The sequence below is a fragment of the Gorilla gorilla genome, chromosome 4 (genome assembly GCF_029281585.2).
Source record: "Gorilla gorilla gorilla isolate KB3781 chromosome 4, NHGRI_mGorGor1-v2.1_pri, whole genome shotgun sequence".
In the NCBI taxonomy this organism is placed as follows: Eukaryota; Metazoa; Chordata; class Mammalia; order Primates; family Hominidae; genus Gorilla; species Gorilla gorilla.
Genome location: NC_073228.2, coordinates 12,660,970 through 12,668,263, shown reverse-complemented (window position 1 = coordinate 12,668,263; position 7,294 = coordinate 12,660,970). Strand labels below are relative to the sequence as shown.

The 7,294-nt window shown below is 55.6% G+C and overlaps 1 protein-coding gene across 2 annotated transcripts in view; it reads right to left on the bottom strand.

Moving 5' to 3' along the window:
• Positions 1–1,773: 1,773 nt before the first annotated feature.
• Positions 1,774–7,294, bottom strand: part of LOC134758485 (histidine-rich glycoprotein-like) — a 305,440-nt gene continuing 299,919 nt past the window's right edge. For both annotated transcript variants that reach the window (XM_063706035.1, XM_063706036.1), the window contains exon 3: positions 1,774–1,863. The gene's annotated coding sequence lies outside the window, so the exon portion shown is untranslated. The remainder of the gene's footprint in view (positions 1,864–7,294) is intronic.

The following is a 7,294-nucleotide window of genomic DNA, read 5'->3' as shown; positions in this document are numbered from 1 at the left end:
GCTGCCCAGACTCTGCCGTCACTGGCTGCCCTGCTAGAGCTCAGCTACGGTCGAGTTTCATAAAAGCAGCAGCATCTACACTCTGCCTTTATGTCCAGCGGGTGAAAGCCAGAAAGCACAGACGGAATCTAGCTGATAGGGCTCCATGCTCTGCAGAAAACATCCTGACCCGAGGCCTGCAGGCGGCGGCTGCTGCGGCCAGATAACGCCAGCCTGAGCCTCAGCTCTGCCAGTTCCCAGCTGGGTGGCTGTGACCTCCCTGAGCCCTGCTAAGAGCACCCATGCACGGCAACGGCGGAAAGTAAATGAGACGGGGCTGTGAGACATTTCCCCGGCCCACGGCACTCAGCAGTGCTAGCTGACAACGCGCCAGGCCAGCGCGGCTCACACGTCCATGCAGAAAGCCAGCCATGGCCCGCACGCGTGTGACTCTCTTGGAATTTGGCTGATCAAGGGAATCAGTGCAACGGAGCCTGCTGCCAGCCCACCCTGGCACACCTGCCCTCAGGAGCGCCCCTCCCCTCCCTGCTTTGTTCCTGGGGCTCCCTTCTCTTACTGTTTCCAACTCAGGCTAAACAATTCCTGCCACAGCCTCCGGGCCTGGGAGAGGATGAGGGTGGGGTCTTCCTCAGGGGCCATCCCGAGGCCACTTCCTCCCTTTCCCTTCCATGCTGCTGAGTCAGCAGAAGGATGTGAGAGGGTGCAGGCAAGAAGGAAGGTGCCAGAAGGTCCAGGGTGCCCTCCCTACCTCCCTCTCTTGGCTGCCCAGATACCAACAGCCCCACCTGAGCCAACCTCCTAGGCCTCCCGTGCTGGGTGCCCTCCTCCACCCCCAGCTCCACGGGCACCTGGGAGAGCTTTGCCATGCCTGATCCTCAGACCCACCAGCCTGGGCGTTGGGCCTCTGTCAGGAGGAAGATGAGAGGCTGGGGGAAAAGGAAACCCCTCTCCTGGTCTGGGGCCCGACATCCACGACTCTTGGAGAGTCTGGCCCCAGGCCCTCTGAGGGAGTTTTCTTTGATATTTATTAACCCACTTTCTCTCTTGGCACTCGGAGCAAGGAGGGAAACTCAGCCAAGGCTATTAATAGGCTAAGGCCATCCCCGGGGAGAAGAATGAGCTCATACCTACAGCACAGGTGCCAAGTATAATAAAGGTTTCCGACTCAGGCCTAAATATAGGCTGCGGCCACCTCGGGGCGCAGAAGGAGGGCCTCGCGTGAGCAGCGCGTCCGCCCTGTTGCCATCCAGCTGGCCACTTGGGCAAAGCTTTTTGACACCTGTGCCCGGGACGAGCTCCACTGGGAGATCTTGCGGTCACACGGTCCTGTTCCACCCTAGGTCAGCCCCGGTGGGAGCCACCCAGGAGGCAGGGGAGGCGAAATGACATGCAATATAAATGACTCCTGTAAACAGAGAGTTTAATAAAAAGGCAGTGAGGGAATTTATGGGCAACCCAAGGATAATTAAAATTATTTATCTACTTACCTCCCTTGCTTGCTGATCAGTCTATTAATTATCTATTATATACTCGCTGATTTGCATTTTAGTGAGGGGACTGGGGAAGGGCAGATGAAAAGCACAGAGGAGTTAGGGAACCCCATGGTGGGGACCCTCCTCTCTGCAGACCAAAGCTCCTCCTGCAGACACCCTCACGCATCGTTCCCCATGGCGGTGGGCCACCCCGAGGCCTGGGAGAAGCCCCCATCTGAGAACCAGCTCGGGGGGAGCAGAAAGCATTGCGTAGAGAGGTTGGTTCTTACCTGTTTGCAGAGGGATGACTCCAGGAGCAGGTTCCCAGCTGGAGGGGCCGCTGACCTGGGAAAATGGTGGCAGAATTTCCTCTGGCTGCTGTGACTTCAAGCTGCATTTCAAAAAGAAAACAAGAGAACAAAACGGTGTTCAATGTCTGAATATCTAGAGTGCATCAGACCCATGCTCTCCCGCACTCTTGATTGAAAATATTACAGGACAGAGTGTCACGGGCACTATGTCTTTTGAACGATACAAACAGGAATGCGTTAGGCTGGGAGAAGCTGTAAGAAGGTGTCCCTGTCCACCGCCTCACGGGTAGAAGATGCTCCCAGCTCTGCAGCCCTGGATATTGTAGGTGAGACTCACGGTATCAAAACCGAAGCTGGGGTCAGAGGGGAGAGTGCCAGCAGGTGACGCGGTCAGGCTGGAGTTTGGACTGACGGGGGAATGGCCAAGTCGCCTGTCCCCAAGACGGGCCCCAGGTCTCTCTCATGCCAGCAGAGCCTCCTTGGGGATGAATCCTCAGCACCAGCCCCATTACCAGGCCCAGCTCCTGGGCGCTGGGCTGCATCCTAGAGGAAATTGTAACGGCCGGCGTGGGTTGAGCAGCCCTCGTGGTTTGTACTTGCAGCCTAGCTAGGCCCTCGATGGGAAGTAAGGCTGTTTTCTCATCAGACCCCATCAGTGTCACCACGAGCAGCCGCGAATTCTCCTTCTTAGTCTTAGGCTTCTCTGGGGTTGACAGTGTGAAGGCCTCTGGCCACCAGGCCTCCCTGCTAGACACTGGGTGGGGGCAACATCAAAGGGGCACCTGGCTTCTGCCTCTTAGCGGCTCACTCTGCCGATCTGTGTTGGCTGTGAGCAGGGACTGAGTCTGCCATGGTCCGAGTGTTTCTGTTCCCTCAAAGGCCAAATGTGATGGTATTTGAAGGTGGGGCCTTTGGGGGGGTCATAAGGTCATGAGGGTGGGGCTGTCTGAATGCGATGAGTGCCTTCATAAGAGTGTCTGTCTCTCTCTCTCTCCTCTCTCTCCACCCACCCACCCCCAACCCCCAGTGACAATACACCAGATCTGCTGGCACCTGGATCTTGGATTTCCCAGTCTCCACAACTGTAAGAGGTAAATGTTTGTTGGACCGGGTGCGGTGGCTCATGCCTGTAATCCCAGCACTTTGGGAAGCCGAGGCGGGGGGATCACTTGAGGCCAGGAGTTGGAGACCAGTCTGACCAACATGGTGAAACCCCATCTCTACTAAAAATACAAAAGTTAGCTGAGTGTGGTGAGTCCTAGCTACTAGGGAGTCTGAGACAAGAGAATTCCTTGAACCTGGGAGGCAGAGATGGCAGCGAGTCGAGATCACACCACTGCACTCCAGCCTGGACAACAGAGCAAGACTCTGTCTCAAAAAAAAAAAAAAATGTTTGTTGTTTAAGCCTCCCAGTGTATGACATCTTGTTATAGCAGCCCCAGCCCACTAAGACAGAGCCTCACGTGGCTTGTATTCCTCAAAGCACCTGAGAATAATTTTGCACAGGAAGGAGGAAGGCAGACAGGGCAGGAAGGGGGTGTCACATGATCGGGGTCTCCGCTGAAACTTTGGACTCTTCCTCCCTCTGCCTCTCCTGAGCCTTCCTCTCCCACCCCGTGGCTCTGGCCCTGTGGGCACTGCCCCATCCCCTGCATGTGCCCCGCCCCCTCCTGCTGCTTCTCACACCTGCTCCTTGCTCCCTCTGCCCCACCCACGGGGGCCTTCTGGTTGGATTTGACCTCAGGGTCCTTGCACATGTTGTCCCCTCCTCCAGGTGTTGGGTGACATCTGCATGTTCAGGCCTCCCCTTGGAGAAGCCCCCAACCATCGTATGGGAAGCCCCCTCCCCATCACCTGCCGCATGTACTCATGGCCTGTCGCATCATAATATGGCTTGGCTCTGTGTCCCCACCCAAGTCTCATCTGGAATTGTAATCCCCACGTGTTGAGGGAGGGACCTGGTGGGAGGTAACGGGATCATGGGGGCAGTTTCCCCCATGCTGTTCTTGTGATGGTGAGTAAGTTCTCGTGAGAGCTGATGGTTTAAAAGTGGTTGGCAGTTCCCCCCTCACTCTCATCTCCCGCCACCATGTAAGACGCACCTCGCTTCCCCTTCGCCTTCCGCCACGATTGTAAGTTCCCCAGACATGAGGAACGGTGAGTCAGTGAAAGCTCTTTCCTTTATAAGTTACCCAGTCTCAGGTAGTTCTTTATACCCCACAGTCATAAAGTAGCGCCATCATTGTTTTCATTTGTGCACAACGCCCTAAAACGGAAGTTTCCCGAGGACACGTGGAGCTGCTGCGCGGTCTCCATACTGGAGCAGGGCCTGGCAAGCCGCAGGTGCTCAGGGAATGAGGAATGAGGGATGAATGTGTGAATGCACGGCTACCCCGGACGCGGTGTTCCAACTCCTGTTTGCACTCCCTGCCCGCAGCATGGCCTCCATAGCATGCATTCCCCAACCTGCCCCTAGAGTAGATTTTTAAAGCACAAAAAGTTGTTTAAAATCCCTTGAAGCTTCACTCAAGGCCTTGGGGTTAAGTCCAGATTCTTGAGCCTGGGGGTCCAGGCCCTTCACAGTCAGTTTTACTTCCTTCCCAGGGTCCTCTCCCCATGACTGGTGCAAACCTCAGCCCTGCTAGCCTGCCCAGGCCAGGGCGAGACCTCGTCTGTGTCCCCAGGGCAATCTGTCACCAAGCTCGAGGTTCCTGTAGACTTTTTTCTGCACTCCTCCCAGTAAAGGCTCCCATGGCCCCTCCCACCCCTCTCTTTTCTCTCCTACCTGCCCCCCAGCCCCGTCCTGCTTCTAGGACAGTCAGCAGTGGCTGCCCATTTCCCCACTGCTGAGGGTCTGTCCTGTCGGGGAGGTGGAGCTCCTGCAGGCTCAGAGGAGAAGGACCTCCACCCTCCTCCCCCATTCCCCAGCCTCTGCCCGGGCCTTTCTGTGGAGGGAGCACCGCTCTGTTGCTCACCGATGGCACAGACAAGTCACCCCCCAGCGCTGCCTCAGCATTAAACATCTAATGCAAGTTAGGAGCCCATTTTCCATAACACACAGAAACACTGCTGTTTCCAGGAGCTCACTGCCCTCTAGGCCCATCCATTGAACCCTGGTCATCAGCTCTTGGGGTCTCGGGGCATTCGATGGTCAGTGTTATGCGACCACTTGGCCAGCCTCTCGTCCCCTGGGATTCAGTCCAGCACGAACCTAGGTGTTGCTGGGGTGGTACTTGGTAAGTGTGGCTAATGCCTAAAATGAATTGATTTCAGCACAGGATATGGCCTTTCTTAATGTGGGTGGGCTTCATCCAGTCAGTCGAAAGGCTTCATCCGGTCAGTTAAAAGGCCTTAACAGCAAAAACTAAGGTTCCCTGGGGAAAACATTCTGCCTCAAGACCGCAGCACCAGCTGGGCGTGGTGGCTCACGCCTGTAATCCCAGCACTTTGGGAGGCCGAGGCGGGTAGATCACCTGAGGTCAGGAGTTCAACACCAGCCTGGCCAACATGGCAAAACCCCATCTCTATTAAAAATACAAAAATTAGCTAGGCATGTTGGTGGGCACCTGTAGTTCCAGCTACCCGGGAGGCTGAGGCAGGAGAATCACTCGAACCTGGGAGGCAGAGGTTGCAGTGAGCCAAGATCACACCATTGCACTCCAGCCTGGGTAAGAAGAGCGAGATTCCGTCTCCAAAAAAAGAAAAAACAGACTGCAGCACCAATTCCTGCCTGAGGTTCCAGCCTGTCCACCCATCCTACAGAGTTCAGATTCGGCAGCCTTCGCAATAACATGACCTAATTCCTTAAAATCTGTCTGTCCTATCTGTCAATCAATCAATCAATCAATCAATCATCTACCTACCTACCTACCTAGGTCCTGTTGACTTTGTTTACCTGGAGAACTCTGAGACAGGCCCTCTGGGGTCTCTCGCAGATTGGGCTCCTGGAGCTGACTCTGTCCATCAACAGAACCAGACATCCCACCTCCCCATGCTCTGCCCAGCACGCAGTTCTGGCTGGTGAAGTGGGAAGCAGTGCCCCCATGATGGCAGAAACGGGGAACAGGAAGGAGGCAGCTCGAGGCCTCATGTCTGCTTGGGGGCAAGGACGGCATTCTCACGAACCTGGAACAAACCGGCCCTCCTGAATGTAAGGTCAGGCGCGGCTGTGATGAGGACAACCCAGGTGCCAGCTTCAGCTCGGGCCTGAAAATCCCTCCCCATCTGACATTTCAGGACAGGCATCTGCCCTCTCCCTTCTCCTCCCCCTTCCTGACTATCATTTCTCAATTCTGATGATGTATCAATAACTGCAAAGCAAAATGCCACAGTTAGCAGCGCTACCGTACTGTAACTAATCGTTTTCTGAATCGATTCTCAGGGTTGTGTGTGCACAGCGAGGTGGGGCTGCATCTCCAAAGCCTCTGCAGCCTCCAGGAATTAGGCACACCAGGAGAAGTTTCAGGAGACAAAGAAGATTGCTGGGAAGAAAAGGGGAGCAGGCAGGGGAGAGACAAGGAAAACAGCAGATTAAAAAAAAAAAAAAAGAGGGCAAAGGGAGATTCTCAACAAGACAGAGAGCCAGTGGCAGCAAGCCATGGCCTGACCCACCTTTCTAGGGTGCAGCAGAGATGAGGAAGGGGCTGTGGTCTGAGCACTTTTGATGGGATGAGGTGTGGTAGGCAGGAGGCAGGCCACCAGATGCACCGCGAGGGCAGGAGCATGAGTCTGCCGGGCTCTGTCCTGTGCTCTCGGAACGTCCGAGTGAGGATACTAGGCCAGACCAGACCAGGGTCCCCAAGGTGGGGGCAGGTGGCGGGGCTGGCTGTCAGGTGACAGGTGCCTTCCTGGGAAGGGGACACAGGGGAGAGGGCAGACTGCTGTACACCCACGTGTTCCAAGCAGTAAGAAAGACTCAGGCCCAGGAAACCCTCCAGCTCCTTCATGCACATAAAAAGACCTCAGGGGTCTCTGGAGCTCATGCACTTAAGATTTTATTGGCTTAATAAACTGTGCTGCTGCTGCCTGCGGGTCTTCCTTGGCCTGAGCACATGTGAGGATGGAGGGGCAGCTCTCTGCAGCTGCTGTAATCTCCTCGACGGGGAGAGAGCTGGCGGGAGTGGGAGAGAAAGGACAGGCAGCTTAGACAGGGCTGCAGGGCCACAATGGGACCGAGGGAAGCCCTTTCTGCAGTATAACTCATTAACCCTTCCAGTGACCCTAGGAGGAAGCTGAGATGTAGGATGCTGGGAGAGTCTACTCCAAGGCATACAGACTGCATGCTGGCAGAGCTGGGACCCAAACCCAGGGCATCTGGCTCGAGAGCTCAGCGCGGCACCTCTACATTGCTCTCGCTCTCACTAAGTTCAGCCAGCTGCAGACTCAGTTTCCCCATCTGTAATGTGAACTCTTTAATAGCTGCCCCCCTTGCTTCTGGCACCTTCCAGGCTCTTGCATACCCCACTGGGGTGGGAATTATCAAAGGGGTAGGGCAGGCAGGGCTGGGGGAGG